We start from the raw sequence: 19,101 nt of genomic DNA on the forward strand, positions 1-19,101 counted from the left end.
CAACGTTGAGTGGGTGAGAGAATGAATGTGAGTGGGTGTGTGTGTGAATGTGAGTGGGTGAGAGAATGAATGTGAGTGGGTGTGTGTGTGAATGTGAGTGGGTGTGAGTATGAATGTGAGTGGGTGAGAGTATGAACGTGAGTAGGTGTGAGTATGAATGTGAGTGGGTGTGAGTATGAATGTGAGTGGGTGTGAGTATGAATGTGAGTGGGTGTGAGTATGAATGTGAGTGGGTGTGAGTATGAATGTGAGTGGGTGTGAGTATGAATGTGAGTGGGTGTGAGTACGAATGTGAGTGGGTGAGAGTAAAAATGTGAGTGGGTGTGAGTATGAATGTGAGTGGGTGTGTGTGAGAGTATGAATGTGAGTGATTGAGAGTATGAATGTGAGTGGGTGCATGAATGTGAGAGGGTGAGAGTATGAATGTGAGTGGGTGAGAGTATGAATGTAAGTGGGTGAGAGTATGAGTGAGTGGGTGTGAGTATGAATGTGAGTGTGTGTGAGTATGAGTGAGTGGGTGAGAGTATGAGTGAGTGGGTGAGAGTATGAGTGAGTCGGTGTATGAATCTGAGTGTGTGTGAGTATGAGTGAGTGGGTGTGTGTGTCAACGTTGAGTGGGTGAGAGTATGAATGTGAGTGGGTGTGAGTATGAATGTGAATGGGTGTGAGTATGAATGTGAGTGGGTGTGTGTGAGAGTATGAATGTGAGTGGGTGAGAGTATGAGTGAGAGGGTGTGAGTATGAATGTGAGTGTGCGTGAGTATGAGTGAGTGTGTGAGTGTGTCAATGTTGAGTGGGTGAGAGTATGAATGTGAGAGGGTGTGTGTGTGAATGTGAGTGGGTGTGAGTATGAATGTGAGTGGGTGTGTGTCAACGTTGAGTGGGTGAGAGTATTAATGTGAGTGGGAGTGAGTATGAATGTGAGTGGGTGTGAGTATGAATGTGAGTGGGTGTGAGTATGAATGTGAAAGGGTGAGAGTATGAATGTTGGTGGGTGAGAGCATGAATGTGAGTGGGTGAGAGAATGAATGCGGTTGGGTGAGAGCATGAATGTGGGTGGGTGAGAGTATGAATGTGAGAGGGTGAGAGTATGAATGTGAGTGGGTGAGAGTATGAATATGGGTGGGAGGGAGTATGAATGTGGGTGGGTGAGAGTAAAATGTGGGTGGGTGGGAGTATGAATGTGGGTGGGTGAGAGTATGAATGTGGGTGGGTGAGAGTATGAATGTGGGTGGGTGAGAGTATGAATGTGGGTGGGTGAGGGTATGAATGTGGGTGGGCGAGGGTATGAATGCGGGTGGGTAAGGGTATGAATGTGGGTGGGTGAGAGTACGAATGTGGGTGGGTGTGTGTGTGAACGTGAGTGGGAGTGTGTGTGAACGTGGGTGGGTGAGAGTATGAATGTGAGTGGGTGAGAGTATTAATGTGAGTGGGTGAGAGTATGAATGTGAGTGGGTGAGAGTATGAATGTGAGTGGGTGAGAGTATGAATGTGAGTGGGTGAGAGTATGAATGTGAGTGCCTGAGAGTATGAATGTGAGTGGGTGTGAGTATCAATGTGAGTGGGTGTGAGTATGAATGTGAGTGGGTGAGAGTATGAATGTGAGCGGTTGAGAGTATGAATGTGAGTGGGTGAGAGTATGAATGTGAGTGGGTGACAGTATGAATGAGTGGGTGAGAATATGAATGTGATTGTGTGAGAGTGTGAACGTGAGTGGGTGAGAGTGTGAACGTGAGTGGGTGAGAGTGTGAACGTGAGTGGGTGAGAGTGTGAACGTGAGTGGGTGAGAGTGTGAACGTGAGTGGGTGAGAGGGTGAACGTGAGAGGGTGAGAGTGTGAACGTGAGTGGGTGAGAGTGTGAACGTGAGTGAGTGAGAGTGTGAACGTGAGTGGGTGAGAGTGTGAACGTAAGTGGGTGAGAGTGTGAACGTGAGTGGGTGAGAGTGTGAACGTGAGTGGGTGAGTGTGTGAACGTGAGTGGGTGAGTGTGTGAACGTGAGTGGGTGAGAGTATGAACGTGAGTGGGTGAGAGTATGAATGTGGGTGGGTGAGAGTATGAATGTGGGTGGGTGTGAGTATGCATGTGAGCGTCTGCATTAATGTGAGTGGGTGTGTGTGAGAGAATGTGAGTGGGTGTGTGAGAGAGAATGTGAGTGGGTGTGTGAGAGAGTATGAATGTGGGTGGGTGAGAGTAAGAATGTGGGTGGGTGAGAGTATGAATGTGGGTGGGTGAGAGTATGAATGTGGGTGGGTGAGAGTATGAATGTGGGTGGGTGAGAGTATGAATGTGGGTGGGTGAGAGTATGAATGTGGGTGGGTGAGAGTATGAATGTGGGTGGGTGAGAGTATGAATGTGGGTGGGTGAGAGTATGAATGTGGGTGGGTGAGAGTATGAATGTGGGTGGGTGAGAATATGACTGTGAGTAGGTGAGAGTATGAATGAGAGTGGGTGAGAGTATGAATGTGAGTGGGTGAGAATATGAATGTGATTGGGTGAGAGTGTGAACGTGAGTGGGTGAGAGTGTGAACGTGAGTGGGTGAGAGTGTGAACGTGAGTGGGTGTGTGTATGAATGTGAGTGGGTAAGAGTATTAATGTGAGTGGGTGAGAGTATTAATGTGAGTGGGTGTGAGTATGAATGTGAGTGGGTGTGTGTGAGAGTATGAATGTGAGTGGGTGAGAGTATGAATGTGATTTTGTGCATTAATGTGTGTGGGTGTGTGTGAGAGAAAGAATGGGTGTGTGTGAGAGAATGTGAGTGGGTGTGTGTGAGAGTATGAATGCAAAAGGGTGTGAGTATGAATGTCAGAGTGTGCATTAATGTGAGTGGGTGTGTGTGAGAGAATGTGAGTGGGTGTGAGAGAAAGAATGTGAGTGGGTGTGTGTGAGAGTATGAATGTGAGTGGGAGTGAATATGAATGTGAGTGGGTGAGAGTATGAATGTGGGTGGGTGAGAGTATGAATGTGGGTGGGTGAGAGTATGAATGTGGGTAGGAGAGAGTATGAATGTGGGTGGGAGAGAGTATGAATGTGGGTGGGTGAGAGTATGAATGTGAGTTGGTGAGAATATGAATGTGATTCGGTGAGAGTGTGAACGTGAGTGGGTGAGAGTGTGAACGTGAGTGGGTGTCTGTATGAATGTGAGTGGGTGAGAGTATGAAGGTGAGTGGGTGAGAGTATGAATGTGAGTGGGTGAGAGTATGAATGTGAGTGGGTGCGTGTGACAGTATGAATGTGAGTGGGTGCGTATGTGAGTATGAATGCGAGTGGGTGAGAGTATGAAAGCGAGTGGGTGAGAGTATGAATGCGAGTGGGTGAGAGTATGAATGCGAGTGGGTGAGAGTATGAATGTGAGTGGGTGAGATTAGGAAAGTCAGTGGGTGAGAGTAGGAGAGTGAGTGGGGGTGAGTATGAATGTGAGTGGGTGTGAGTATTAATGTGAGTGGCTGAGAGTATGAATGTGAGAGGGTGAGTGTAGGAATGTGAGTGGGTGAGAGTAGGAATGTGAGTGGGTGAGAGTAGGAATGTGAGTGGGTGAGAGTACGAATGTGAGTGGGTGAGAGAACGAATGTGGGAGGGTGAGAGTACGAATGTGGGTGGGTTTGTGTGTGAACATGAGTGGGTGTGTGTGTGAACGTGGGTGGGTGAGAGTATGAATGTGAGTGGGTGAGAGTATTAATGTGAGTGGGTGAGAGTATGAATGTGAGTGCGTGAGAGTATGAATGTGGGGGGGTGAGAGTATGAATGTGGGTGGGTGAGAGTATGAATGTGGGTGGGTAAGAGTATGAATGTGGGTGGGCGAGAGTATGAATGTGGGTGGGTGAGATTATGAATGTGAGTGGGTGAGAGTATGAATGTGAGTGGGTGAGAGTATGAATGTGAGTGGGTGAGAGTATGAATGTGAGTGGGTGTGAGTATGAATGTGAGTGGGTGAGAGTATGAACGTGAGTAGGTGTGAGTATGAATGTGAGTGGGTGTGAGTATGAATGTGAGTGGGTGTGAGTATGAATGTGAGTGGGTGTGAGTATGAATGTGAGTGGGTGTGAGTATGAATGTGAGTGGGTGTGAGTATGAATGTGAGTGGGTGTGAGTACGAATGTGAGTGGGTGAGAGTAAAAATGTGAGTGGGTGTGAGTATGAATGTGAGTGGGTGTGTGTGAGAGTATGAATGTGAGTGATTGAGAGTATGAATGTGAGTGGGTGCATGAATGTGAGTGGGTGAGAGTATGAATGTGAGTGGGTGAGAGTATGAATGTAAGTGGGTGAGAGTATGAGTGAGTGGGTGTGAGTATGAATGTGAGTGTGTGTGAGTATGAGTGAGTGGGTGAGAGTATGAGTGAGTGGGTGAGAGTATGAGTGAGTCGGTGTATGAATCTGAGTGTGTGTGAGTATGAGTGAGTGGGTGTGTGTGTCAACGTTGAGTGGGTGAGAGTATGAATGTGAGTGGGTGTGAGTATGAATGTGAATGGGTGTGAGTATGAATGTGAGTGGGTGTGTGTGAGAGTATGAATGTGAGTGGGTGAGAGTATGAGTGAGAGGGTGTGAGTATGAATGTGAGTGTGCGTGAGTATGAGTGAGTGTGTGAGTGTGTCAACGTTGAGTGGGTGAGAGTATGAATGTGAGAGGGTGTGTGTGTGAATGTGAGTGGGTGTGAGTATGAATGTGAGTGGGTGTGTGTCAACGTTGAGTGGGTGAGAGTATTAATGTGAGTGGGAGTGAGTATGAATGTGAGTGGGTGTGAGTATGAATGTGAGTGGGTGTGAGTATGAATGTGAAAGGGTGAGAGTATGAATGTTGGTGGGTGAGAGCATGAATGTGAGTGGGTGAGAGAATGAATGCGGTTGGGTGAGAGCATGAATGTGGGTGGGTGAGAGTATGAATGTGAGAGGGTGAGAGTATGAATGTGAGTGGGTGAGAGTATGAATATGGGTGGGAGGGAGTATGAATGTGGGTGGGTGAGAGTAAAATGTGGGTGGGTGGGAGTATGAATGTGGGTGGGTGAGAGTATGAATGTGGGTGGGTGAGAGTATGAATGTGGGTGGGTGAGAGTATGAATGTGGGTGGGTGAGGGTATGAATGTGGGTGGGCGAGGGTATGAATGCGGGTGGGTAAGGGTATGAATGTGGGTGGGTGAGAGTACGAATGTGGGTGGGTGTGTGTGTGAACGTGAGTGGGAGTGTGTGTGAACGTGGGTGGGTGAGAGTATGAATGTGAGTGGGTGAGAGTATTAATGTGAGTGGGTGAGAGTATGAATGTGAGTGGGTGAGAGTATGAATGTGAGTGGGTGAGAGTATGAATGTGAGTGGGTGAGAGTATGAATGTGAGTGCCTGAGAGTATGAATGTGAGTGGGTGTGAGTATCAATGTGAGTGGGTGTGAGTATGAATGTGAGTGGGTGAGAGTATGAATGTGAGCGGTTGAGAGTATGAATGTGAGTGGGTGAGAGTATGAATGTGAGTGGGTGACAGTATGAATGAGTGGGTGAGAATATGAATGTGATTGTGTGAGAGTGTGAACGTGAGTGGGTGAGAGTGTGAACGTGAGTGGGTGAGAGTGTGAACGTGAGTGGGTGAGAGTGTGAACGTGAGTGGGTGAGAGTGTGAACGTGAGTGGGTGAGAGGGTGAACGTGAGAGGGTGAGAGTGTGAACGTGAGTGGGTGAGAGTGTGAACGTGAGTGAGTGAGAGTGTGAACGTGAGTGGGTGAGAGTGTGAACGTAAGTGGGTGAGAGTGTGAACGTGAGTGGGTGAGAGTGTGAACGTGAGTGGGTGAGTGTGTGAACGTGAGTGGGTGAGTGTGTGAACGTGAGTGGGTGAGAGTATGAACGTGAGTGGGTGAGAGTATGAATGTGGGTGGGTGAGAGTATGAATGTGGGTGGGTGTGAGTATGCATGTGAGCGTCTGCATTAATGTGAGTGGGTGTGTGTGAGAGAATGTGAGTGGGTGTGTGAGAGAGAATGTGAGTGGGTGTGTGAGAGAGTATGAATGTGGGTGGGTGAGAGTAAGAATGTGGGTGGGTGAGAGTATGAATGTGGGTGGGTGAGAGTATGAATGTGGGTGGGTGAGAGTATGAATGTGGGTGGGTGAGAGTATGAATGTGGGTGGGTGAGAGTATGAATGTGGGTGGGTGAGAGTATGAATGTGGGTGGGTGAGAGTATGAATGTGGGTTGGTGAGAGTATGAATGTGGGTGGGTGAGAGTATGAATGTGGGTGGGTGAGAATATGACTGTGAGTAGGTGAGAGTATGAATGAGAGTGGGTGAGAGTATGAATGTGAGTGGGTGAGAATATGAATGTGATTGGGTGAGAGTGTGAACGTGAGTGGGTGAGAGTGTGAACGTGAGTGGGTGAGAGTGTGAACGTGAGTGGGTGTGTGTATGAATGTGAGTGGGTAAGAGTATTAATGTGAGTGGGTGAGAGTATTAATGTGAGTGGGTGTGAGTATGAATGTGAGTGGGTGTGTGTGAGAGTATGAATGTGAGTGGGTGAGAGTATGAATGTGATTTTGTGCATTAATGTGTGTGGGTGTGTGTGAGAGAAAGAATGGGTGTGTGTGAGAGAATGTGAGTGGGTGTGTGTGAGAGTATGAATGCAAAAGGGTGTGAGTATGAATGTCAGAGTGTGCATTAATGTGAGTGGGTGTGTGTGAGAGAATGTGAGTGGGTGTGAGAGAAAGAATGTGAGTGGGTGTGTGTGAGAGTATGAATGTGAGTGGGAGTGAATATGAATGTGAGTGGGTGAGAGTATGAATGTGGGTGGGTGAGAGTATGAATGTGGGTGGGTGAGAGTATGAATGTGGGTAGGAGAGAGTATGAATGTGGGTGGGAGAGAGTATGAATGTGGGTGGGTGAGAGTATGAATGTGAGTTGGTGAGAATATGAATGTGATTCGGTGAGAGTGTGAACGTGAGTGGGTGAGAGTGTGAACGTGAGTGGGTGTCTGTATGAATGTGAGTGGGTGAGAGTATGAAGGTGAGTGGGTGAGAGTATGAATGTGAGTGGGTGAGAGTATGAATGTGAGTGGGTGCGTGTGACAGTATGAATGTGAGTGGGTGCGTATGTGAGTATGAATGCGAGTGGGTGAGAGTATGAAAGCGAGTGGGTGAGAGTATGAATGCGAGTGGGTGAGAGTATGAATGCGAGTGGGTGAGAGTATGAATGTGAGTGGGTGAGATTAGGAAAGTCAGTGGGTGAGAGTAGGAGAGTGAGTGGGGGTGAGTATGAATGTGAGTGGGTGTGAGTATTAATGTGAGTGGCTGAGAGTATGAATGTGAGAGGGTGAGTGTAGGAATGTGAGTGGGTGAGAGTAGGAATGTGAGTGGGTGAGAGTAGGAATGTGAGTGGGTGAGAGTACGAATGTGAGTGGGTGAGAGAACGAATGTGGGAGGGTGAGAGTACGAATGTGGGTGGGTTTGTGTGTGAACATGAGTGGGTGTGTGTGTGAACGTGGGTGGGTGAGAGTATGAATGTGAGTGGGTGAGAGTATTAATGTGAGTGGGTGAGAGTATGAATGTGAGTGCGTGAGAGTATGAATGTGGGGGGGTGAGAGTATGAATGTGGGTGGGTGAGAGTATGAATGTGGGTGGGTAAGAGTATGAATGTGGGTGGGCGAGAGTATGAATGTGGGTGGGTGAGATTATGAATGTGAGTGGGTGAGAGTATGAATGTGAGTGGGTGAGAGTATGAATGTGAGTGGGTGAGAGTATGAATGTGAGTGGGTGAGAGTATGAATGTGAGAGGGTGAGAATATGAATGTGATTGGGTGTGAGTGTGAACGTGAGTGGGTGTGTGTATGAATGTGAGTGGGTGAGAGTATTAATGTGAGTGGGTGTGAGTATGAATGTGAGTGGGCGTGTGTGAGAGTATGAATGTGATTTTGTGCATTAATGTGAGTGGGTGTGTGTGAGAGAATGTATGGGTGTGTGTGAGAGAATGTGAGTGGGTGTGTGTGAGAGTATGAATGCAAATGGGTGTTAGTATGAATGTCAGCGTGTGCATTAATGTGAGTGGGTGTGTGTGAGAGAATGTGAGTGGGTGTGAGTGAAAGAATGTGAGTGGGTGTGTGTGAGAGTATGAATGTGAGTGGGTGAGAGTATGAATGTGAGTGGGTGAGAGCATGAATGTGAGTGGGTGTGAGTATGAATGTGAGTGTGTGTGAGTATGAGTGAGTGGGTGAGAGTATGAGTGAGTGGGTGAGAGTATGAGTGAGTCGGTGTATGAATCTGAGTGTGTGTGAGTATGAGTGAGTGGGTGTGTGTGTCAACGTTGAGTGGGTGAGAGTATGAATGTGAGTGGGTGTGAGTATGAATGTGAATGGGTGTGAGTATGAATGTGAGTGGGTGTGAGTATGAATGTGAGTGGGTGTGTGTGAGAGTATGAATGTGAGTGGGTGAGAGTATGAGTGAGAGGGTGTGAGTATGAATGTGAGTGTGCGTGAGTATGAGTGAGTGTGTGAGTGTGTCAACGTTGAGTGGGTGAGAGTATGAATGTGAGAGGGTGTGTGTGTGAATGTGAGTGGGTGTGAGTATGAATGTGAGTGGGTGTGTGTCAACGTTGAGTGGGTGAGAGTATTAATGTGAGTGGGAGTGAGTATGAATGTGAGTGGGTGTGAGTATGAATGTGAGTGGGTGTGAGTATGAATGTGAAAGGGTGAGAGTATGAATGTTGGTGGGTGAGAGCATGAATGTGAGTGGGTGAGAGAATGAATGCGGTTGGGTGAGAGCATGAATGTGGGTGGGTGAGAGTATGAATGTGAGAGGGTGAGAGTATGAATGTGAGTGGGTGAGAGTATGAATATGGGTGGGAGGGAGTATGAATGTGGGTGGGTGAGAGTAAAATGTGGGTGGGTGGGAGTATGAATGTGGGTGGGTGAGAGTATGAATGTGGGTGGGTGAGAGTATGAATGTGGGTGGGTGAGAGTATGAATGTGGGTGGGTGAGGGTATGAATGTGGGTGGGTGAGGGTATGAATGCGGGTGGTTAAGGGTATGAATGTGGGTGGGTGAGAGTACGAATGTGGGTGGGTGTGTGTGTGAACGTGAGTGGGAGTGTGTGTGAACGTGGGTGGGTGAGAGTATGAATGTGAGTGGGTGAGAGTATTAATGTGAGTGGGTGAGAGTATGAATGTGAGTGGGTGAGAGTATGAATGTGAGTGGGTGAGAGTATGAATGTGAGTGGGTGAGAGTATGAATGTGAGTGGCTGAGAGTATGAATGTGAGTGGGTGTGAGTATCAATGTGAGTGGGTGTGAGTATGAATGTGAGTGGGTGAGAGTATGAATGTGAGCGGTTGAGAGTATGAATGTGAGTGGGTGAGAGTATGAATGTGAGTGGGTGACAGTATGAATGAGTGGGTGAGAATATGAATGTGATTGTGTGAGAGTGTGAACGTGAGTGGGTGAGAGTGTGAACGTGAGTGGGTGAGAGTGTGAACGTGAGTGGGTGAGAGTGTGAACGTGAGTGGGTGAGAGGGTGAACGTGAGAGGGTGAGTGTGTGAACGTGAGTGGGTGAGAGTGTGAACTTGAGTGAGTGAGAGTGTGAACGTGAGTGGGTGAGAGTGTGAACGTGAGTGGGTGAGAGTGTGAACGTGAGTGGGTGAGAGTGTGAACGTGAGTGGGTGAGTGTGTGAACGTGAGTGGGTGAGTGTGTGAACGTGAGTGGGTGAGAGTATGAACGTGAGTGGGTGAGAGTATGAATGTGGATGGGTGAGAGTATGAATGTGGGTGGGTGTGAGTATGCATGTGAGCGTCTGCATTAATGTGAGTGGGTGTGTGTGAGAGAATGTGAGTGGGTGTGTGAGAGAGAATGTGAGTGGGTGTGTGAGAGAGTATGAATGTGGGTGGGTGAGAGTAAGAATGTGGGTGGGTGAGAGTATGAATGTGGGTGGGTGAGAGTATGAATGTGGGTGGGTGAGAGTATGAATGTGGGTGGGTGAGAGTATGAATGTGGGTGGGTGAGAGTATGAATGTGGGTGGGTGAGAGTATGAATGTGGGTGGGTGAGAATATGACTGTGAGTAGGTGAGAGTATGAATGAGAGTGGGTGAGAGTATGAATGTGAGTGGGTGAGAATATGAATGTGATTGGGTGAGAGTGTGAACGTGAGTGGGTGAGAGTGTGAACGTGAGTGGGTGAGAGTGTGAACGTGAGTGGGTGTGTGTATGAATGTGAGTGGGTAAGAGTACTAATGTGAGTGGGTGAGAGTATTAATGTGAGTGGGTGTGAGTATGAATGTGGGTGGGTGAGAGTATGAATGTGGATGGGTGAGAGTATGAATGTGAGTAGGTGAGAGTATGAATGAGAGTGGGTGAGAGTATGAATGTGAGTGGGTGAGAATATGAATGTGATTGGGTGAGAGTGTGAACGTGAGTGGGTGAGAGTGTGAACGTGAGTGGGTGAGAGTGTGAACGTGAGTGGGTGTGTGTATGAATGTGAGTGGGTAAGAGTACTAATGTGAGTGGGTGAGAGTATTAATGTGAGTGGGTGTGAGTATGAATGTGGGTGGGTGAGAGTATGAATGTGATTTTGTGCATTAATGTGTGTGGGTGTGTGTGAGAGAAAGAATGGGTGTGTGTGAGAGAATGTGAGTGGGTGTGTGTGAGAGTATGAATGCAAAAGGGTGTGAGTATGAATGTCAGAGTGTGCATTAATGTGAGTGGGTGTGTGTGAGAGAATGTGAGTGGGTGTGAGAGAAAGAATGTGAGTGGGTGTGTGTGAGAGTATGAATGTGAGTGGGAGTGAATATGAATGTGAGTGGGTGAGAGTATGAATGTGGGTGGGTGAGAGTATGAATGTGGGTGGGTGAGAGTATGAATGTGGGTAGGAGAGAGTATGAATGTGGGTGGGAGAGAGTATGAATGTGGGTGGGTGAGAGTATGAATGTGAGTTGGTGAGAATATGAATGTGATTCGGTGAGAGTGTGAACGTGAGTGGGTGAGAGTGTGAACGTGAGTGGGTGTCTGTATGAATGTGAGTGGGTGAGAGCATGAAGGTGAGTGGGTGAGAGTATGAATGTGAGTGGGTGAGAGTATGAATGTGAGTGGGTGCGTGTGACAGTACGAATGTGAGTGGGTGCGTATGTGAGTATGAATGCGAGTGGGAGAGAGTATGAAAGCGAGTGGGTGAGAGTATGAATGCGAGTGGGTGAGAGTATGAATGCGAGTGGGTCAGAGTATGAATGTGAGTGGGTGAGATTAGGAAAGTCAGTGGGTGAGAGTAGGAGAGTGAGTGGGGGTGAGTATGAATGTGAGTGGGTGTGAGTATTAATGTGAGTGGCTGAGAGTATGAATGTGAGAGGGTGAGTGTAGGAATGTGAGTGGGTGAGAGTAGGAATGTGAGTGGGTGAGAGTAGGAATGTGAGTGGGTGAGAGTACGAATGTGAGTGGGTGAGAGAACGAATGTGGGTGGGTGAGAGTACGAATGTGGGTGGGTTTGTGTGTGAACGTGAGTGGGTGTGTGTGTGAACGTGGGTGGGTGAGAGTATGAATGTGAGTGGGTGAGAGTATTAATGTGAGTGGGTGAGAGTATGAATGTGAGTGCGTGAGAGTATGAATGTGGGGGGGTGAGAGTATGAATGTGGGTGGGTGAGAGTATGAATGTGGGTGGGTAAGAGTATGAATGTGGGTGGGCGAGAGTATGAATGTGGGTGGGTGAGAGTATGAATGTGAGTGGGTGAGAGTATGAATGTGAGTGGGTGAGAGTATGAATGTGAGTGGGTGAGAGTATGAATGTGAGAGGGTGAGAATATGAATGTGATTGGGTGAGAGTGTGAACGTGAGTGGGTGTGTGTATGCATGTGAGTGGGTGAGAGTATTAATGTGAGTGGGTGTGAGTATGAATGTGAGTGGGTGTGTGTGAGAGTATGAATGTGATTTTGTGCATTAATGTGAGTGGGTGTGTGTGAGAGAATGTATGGGTGTGTGTGAGAGAATGTGAGTGGGTGTGTGTGAGAGTATGAATGCAAATGGGTGTTAGTATGAATGTCAGCGTGTGCATTAATGTGAGTGGGTGTGTGTGAGAGAATGTGAGTGGGTGTGAGTGAAAGAATGTGAGTGGGTGTGTGTGAGAGTATGAATGTGAGTGGGTGAGAGTATGAATGTGAGTGGGTGAGAGCATGAATGTGAGTGGGTGAGAGTATGAATGTGAGTGGGTGAGAGTAGAAATGTGGGTGGGTGAGAGTATGAATGTGGGTGGGTGAGAGTATGAATGTGGGTGGGTGAGAGTATGAATGTGGGTGGGTGAGAGTATGAATGTGGGTGGGTGAGAGTATGAATGTGGGTGGGTGAGAGTATGAATGTGGGTGGGTGAGAGTATGAATGTGGGTGGGAGAGAGTATGAATGTGAGCGGTTGAGAGTATGAATGTGAGTGGTGAGAGTATGAATGTGGGTGGGTGAGAGTATGAATGTGGATGGGTGAGAGTATGAATGTGGGTGGGTGAGAGTATGAATGTGGGTGGGTGAGAGTATGAATGTGAGTAGGTGAGAGTATGAATGTGAGTGGGTGAGAGTATGAATTTGAATGGGTGAGAATATGAATGTGATTGTGTGAGAGTGTGAACGTGAGAAAGAGAGAGTGTGAACGTGTGTGAGTGAGAGTGTGAACGTGAGTGAGTGAGAGTGTGAACGTGAGTGGGTGAGAGTGTGAACGTGAGTGGGTGAGAGGGTGAACGTGAGAGGGTGAGAGTGTGAACGTGAGTGGGTGAGAGTGTGAACGTGAGTGAGTGAGAGTGTGAACGTGAGTGGGTGAGAGTGTGAACGTGAGTGGGTGAGAGTGTGAACGTGAGTGGGTGAGAGTGTGAACGTGAGTGGGTGAGAGTGTGAACGTGAGTGGGTGAGTGTGTGAACGTGAGTGGGTGAGTGTGTGAACGTGAGTGGGTGAGTGGGTGAGTGTGTGAACGTGAGTGGGTGAGAGTATGAACGTGAGTGGGTGAGAGTATGAATGTGGGTGGGTGAGAGTATGAATGTGGGTGGGTGTGAGTATGCATGTGAGCGTGTGCATTAATGTGAGTGGGTGTGTGTGAGAGAAGGTGAGTGGGTGTGTGAGAGAGAATGTGAGTGGGTGTGTGAGAGAGTATGAATGTGGGTGGGTGAGAGTAAGAATGTGGGTGGGTGAGAGTATGAATGTGGGTGGGTGAGAGTATGAATGTGGGTGGGTGAGAGTATGAATGTGGGTGGGTGAGAGTATGAATGTGGGTGGATGAGAGTATGAATGTGGGTGGGTGAGAGTATGAATGTGGGTGGGTGAGAGTATGAATGTGGGTGGGTGAGAATATGACTGTGAGTAGGTGAGAGTATGAATGAGAGTGGGTGAGAGTATGAATGTGAGTGGGTGAGAATATGAATGTGATTGGGTGAGAGTGTGAACGTGAGTGGGTGAGAGTGTGAACGTGAGTGGGTGAGAGTGTGAACGTGAGTGGGTGTGTGTATGAATGTGAGTGGGTAAGAATATTAATGTGAGTGGGTGAGAGTATTAATGTGAGTGGGTGTGAGTATGAATGTGAGTGGGTGTGTGTGAGAGTATGAATGTGAGTGGGTGAGAGTATGAATGTGATTTTGTGCATTAATGTGTGTGGGTGTGTGTGAGAGAAAGAATGGGTGTGTGTGAGAGAATGTGAGTGGGTGTGTGTGAGAGTATGAATGCAAAAGGGTGTGAGTATGAATGTCAGAGTGTGCATTAATGTGAGTGGGTGTGTGTGAGAGAATGTGAGTGGGTGTGAGAGAAAGAATGTGAGTGGGTGTGTGTGAGAGTATGAATGTGAGTGGGAGTGAATATGAATGTGAGTGGGTGAGAGTATGAATGTGGGTGGGTGAGAGTATGAATGTGGGTGGGTGAGAGTATGAATGTGGGTAGGAGAGAGTATGAATGTAAGTGGGAGAGAGTATGAATGTGGGTGGGAGAGAGTATGAATGTGGGTGGGTGAGAGTATGAATGTGAGTTGGTGAGAATATGAATGTGATTCGGTGAGAGTGTGAACGTGAGTGGGTGAGAGTGTGAACGTGAGTGGGTGTCTGTATGAATGTGAGTGGGTGAGAGTATGAAGGTGAGTGGGTGAGAGTATGAATGTGAGTGGGTGAGAGTATGAATGTGAGTGGGTGAGAGTATGAATGTGAGTGGGGGCGTGTGACAGTATGAATGTGAGTGGGTGCGTATGTGAGTATGAATGCGAGTGGGTGAGAGTATGAAAGCGAGTGGGTGAGAGTATGAATGCGAGTGGGTGAGAGTATGAATGCGAGTGGGTCAGAGTATGAATATGAGTGGGTGAGATTAAGAAAGTCAGTGGGTGAGAGTAGGAGAGTGAGTGGGGGTGAGTATGAATGTGAGTGGGTGTGAGTATTAATGTGAGTGGGTGAGTGTAGGAATGTGAGTGGGTGAGAGAACGAATGTGGGTGGGTGAGAGTACGAATGTGGGTGGGTTTGTGTGTGAACGTGAGTGGGTGTGTGTGTGAACATGGGTGGGTGAGAGTATGAATGTGAGTGGGTGAGAGTATTAATGTGAGTGGGTGAGAGTATGAATGTGAGTGCGTGAGAGTATGAATGTGGGGGGGTGAGAGTATGAATGTGGGTGGGTGAGAGTATGAATGTGGGTGGGTAAGAGTATGAATGTGGGTGGGCGAGAGTATGAATGTGGGTGGGTGAGAGTATGAATGTGAGTGGGTGAGAGTATGAATGTGAGTGGGTGAGAGTATGAATGTGAGTGGGTGAGAGTATGAATGTGAGAGGGTGAGAATATGAATGTGATTGGGTGAGAGTGTGAACGTGAGTGGGTGTGTGTATGAATGTGAGTGGGTGAGAGTATTAATGTGAGTGGGTGTGAGTATGAATGTGAGTGGGTGTGTGTGAGAGTATGAATGTGATTTTGTGCATTAATGTGAGTGGGTGTGTGTGAGAGAATGTATGGGTGTGTGTGAGAGAATGTGAGTGGGTGTGTGTGAGAGTATGAATGCAAATGGGTGTTAGTATGAATGTCAGCGTGTGCATTAATGTGAGTGGGTGTGTGTGAGAGAATGTGAGTGGGTGTGAGTGAAAGAATGTGAGTGGGTGTATGTGAGAGTATGAATGTGAGTGGGTGAGAGTATGAATGTGAGTGGGTGAGAGCATGAATGTGAGTGGGTGAGAGTATGAATGTGAGTTGGTGAGAATATGAATGTGATTCGGTGAGAGTGTGAACGTGAGTGGGTGAGAGTGTGAACGTGAGTGAGTGAGAGTGTGAACGCGAGTGGGTGAGAGTGTGAACGCGAGTGGGTGAGAGTGTGAACGTGAGTGGGTGAGAGTGTGAACGTGAGTGGGTGAGAGTGTGAACGTGAGTGGGTGAGAGTGTGAACGTGAGTGGGTGAGAGTGTGAACGTGAGTGGGTGAGAGTGTGAACGTGAGTGGGTGACAGTGGGAACGTGAGTGGGTGAGAGTGTGAACGTGAGTGGGTGAGGGTGTGAACGTGAGTGGGTGAGAGTATGAATGTGAGTGGGTGAGAGTATGAATGTGGGTGGGTGAGAGTATGAATGTGGGTGGGTGAGTATGAATGTGAGTGGGTGTGAGTATGAATGTGAGTGGGTGTGTGTGAGAGTATGAATGTGAGTGGGTGAGAGTAGCATGTGATTTTGTGCATTAATGTAAGTGGGTGTGTGTGAGAGAATGAATGGGTGTGTGTGAGAGAATGTGAGTGGGTGTGTGTGAGTGTATGAATGCGAGCGTGTGCATTAATGTTAGTGGGTGTGTGTGAGAGAATGTGAGTGGGTGTGCGTGAGAGAATGTGAGTGGGTGTGTGTGAGAGTATGAATGTGAGTGGGAGTGAATATGAATGTGAGTGGGTGAGAGTATGAATGTGGGTGGGTGAGAGTATGAATGTGAGTGGGTGAGAGTATGAATGTGAGTGGGTGAGAGTGTGAACGTGAGTGGGTGAGTGTGTGACCGTGAGTGGGTGAGTGTGTGAACATGAGTGGGTGAGAGTATGAACGTGAGTGGGTGAGAGTATGAATGTGGGTGGGTGAGAGTATGAATGTGGGTGGGTGTGAGTATGCATGTGAGCGTGTGCATTAATGTGAGTGGGTGTGTGTGAGAGAATGTGAGTGGGTGTGTGTGAGAGAATGAGAGTGGGTGTGCGAGAGAGTATGAATGTGGGTGGGTGAGAGTAAGAATGTGGGTGGGTGAGAGTATGAATGTGGGTGGGTGAGAGTATGAATGTGGGTGGGTGAGAGTATGAATTTGGGTGGGTGAGAGTATGAATGTGGGTGGGTGAGAGTATGAATGTGGGTGGGTGAGAGTATGAATGTGGGTGGGTGAGAGTATGAATGTGGGTGGGTGAGAGTATGAATGTGGGTGGGTGAGAGTATGAATGTGGGTGGGTGAGAATATGACTGTGAGTAGGTGAGAGTATGAATGAGAGTGGGTGAGAGTATGAATGTGAGTGGGTGAGAATATGAATGTGATTGGGTGAGAGTGTGAACGTGAGTGGGTGAGAGTGTGAACGTGAGTGGGTGAGAGTGTGAACGTGAGTGGGTGTGTGTATGAATGTGAGTGGGTAAGAGTACTAATGTGAGTGGGTGAGAGTATTAATGTGAGTGGGTGTGAGTATGAACGTGAGTGGGTGTGTGTGAGAGTATGAATGTGAGTGGGTGTGAGTATGAATGTGAGTGGGCGTGTGTGAGAGTATGAATGTGATTTTGTGCATTAATGTGAGTGGGTGTGTGTGAGAGAATGTATGGGTGTGTGTGAGAGAATGTGAGTGGGTGTGTGTGAGAGTATGAATGCAAATGGGTGTTAGTATGAATGTCAGCGTGTGCATTAATGTGAGTGGGTGTGTGTGAGAGAATGTGAGTGGGTGTGAGTGAAAGAATGTGAGTGGGTGTGTGTGAGAGTATGAATGTGAGTGGGTGAGAGTATGAATGTGAGTGGGTGAGAGCATGAATGTGAGTGGGTGTGAGTATGAATGTGAGTGTGTGTGAGTATGAGTGAGTGGGTGAGAGTATGAGTGAGTGGGTGAGAGTATGAGTGAGTCGGTGTATGAATCTGAGTGTGTGTGAGTATGAGTGAGTGGGTGTGTGTGTCAACGTTGAGTGGGTGAGAGTATGAATGTGAGTGGGTGTGAGTATGAATGTGAATGGGTGTGAGTATGAATGTGAGTGGGTGTGTGTGAGAGTATGAATGTGAGTGGGTGAGAGTATGAGTGAGAGGGTGTGAGTATGAATGTGAGTGTGCGTGAGTATGAGTGAGTGTGTGAGTGTGTCAACGTTGAGTGGGTGAGAGTATGAATATGAGAGGGTGTGTGTGTGAATGTGAGTGGGTGTGAGTATGAATGTGAGTGGGTGTGTGTCAACGTTGAGTGGGTGAGAGTATTAATGTGAGTGGGAGTGAGTATGAATGTGAGTGGGTGTGAGTATGAATGTGAGTGGGAGTGAGTATGAATGTGAAAGGGTGAGAGTATGAATGTTGGTGGGTGAGAGCATGAATGTGAGTGGGTGAGAGAATGAATGCGGTTGGGTGAGAGCATGAATGTGGGTGGGTGAGAGTATGAATGTGAGAGGGTGAGAGTATGAATGTGAGTGGGTGAGAGTATGAATATGGGTGGGAGGGAGTATGAATGTGAGTGGGTGAGAGTAAAATGTGGGTGGGTGGGAGTATGAATGTGGGTGGGTGAGAGTATGAATGTGGGTAGGTGAGAGTATGAATGTGGGTGGGTGAGAGTATGAATGTGGGTGGGTGAGGGTATGAATGTGGGTGGGTGAGGGTATGAATGCGGGTGGGTAAGGGTATGAATGTGGGTGGGTGAGAGTACGAATGTGGGTGGGTGTGTGTGTGAACGTGAGTGGGAGTGTGTGTGAATGTGGGTGGGTGAGAGTATGAATGTGAGTGGGTGAGAGTATTAATGTGAGTGGGTGAGAGTATGAATGTGAGTGGGTGAGAGTATGAATGTGAGTGGGTGAGAGTATGAATGTGAGTGGGTGAGAGTATGAATGTGAGTGGCTGAGAGTATGAATGTGAGTGGGTGTGAGTATCAATGTGAGTGGGTGTGAGTATGAATGTGAGTGGGTGAGAGTATGAATGTGAGCGGTTGAGAGTATGAATGTGAGTGGGTGAGAGTATGAATGTGAGTGGGTGACAGTATGAATGAGTGGGTGAGAATATGAATGTGATTGTGTGAGAGTGTGAACGTGAGTGGGTGAGAGTGTGAACGTGAGTGGGTGAGAGTGTGAACGTGAGTGGGTGAGAGTGTGAACGTGAGTGGGTGAGAGGGTGAACGTGAGAGGGTGAGAGGGTGAACGTGAGAGGGTGAGAGGGTGAACGTGAGTGGGTGAGAGTGTGAACGTGAGTGGGTGAGAGTGTGAACGTGAGTGGGTGAGAGTGTGAACGTGAGTGGGTGAGAGTGTGAACGTGAGTGGGTGAGTGTGTGAACGTGAGTGGGTGAGTGTGTGAACGTGAGTGGGTGCGAGTATGAACGTGAGTGGGTGAGAGTATGAATGTGGATGGGTGAGAGTATGAATGTGGGTGGGTGTGAGTATGCATGTGAGCGTCTGCATTAATGTGAATGGGTGTGTGTGAGAGAATGTGAGTGGGTGTGTGAGAGAGAATGTGAGTGGGTGTGTGAGAGAGTATGAATGTGGGTGGGTGAGAGTAAGAATGTGGGTGGGTGAGAGTATGAATGTGGGTGGGTGAGAGTATGAATGTGGGTGGGTGAGAGTATGAATGTGGGTGGGTGAGAGTATGAATGTGGGTGGGTGAGAGTATGAATGTGGGTGGGTGAGAGTATGAATGTGGGTGGGTGAGAGTATGAATGTGGGTGGGTGAGAATATGACTGTGAGTAGGTGAGAGTATGAATGAGAGTGGGTGAGAGTATGAATGTGAGTGGGTGAGAATATGAATGTGATTGGGTGAGAGTGTGAACGTGAGTGGGTGAGAGTGTGAACGTGAGTGGGTGAGAGTGTGAACGTGAGTGGGTGTGTGTATGAATGTGAGTGGGTAAGAGTATTAATGTGAGTGGGTGAGAGTATTAATGTGAGTGGGTGTGAGTATGAATGTGAGTGGGTGTATGTGAGAGTATGAATGTGAGTGGGTGAGAGTATGAATGTGATTTTGTGCATTAATGTGTGTGGGTGTGTGTGAGAGAAAGAATGGGTGT

This window comes from Carcharodon carcharias, assembly GCF_017639515.1.
Source record: "Carcharodon carcharias isolate sCarCar2 chromosome 29 unlocalized genomic scaffold, sCarCar2.pri SUPER_29_unloc_28, whole genome shotgun sequence".
NCBI classification, from domain to species: Eukaryota; Metazoa; Chordata; class Chondrichthyes; order Lamniformes; family Lamnidae; genus Carcharodon; species Carcharodon carcharias.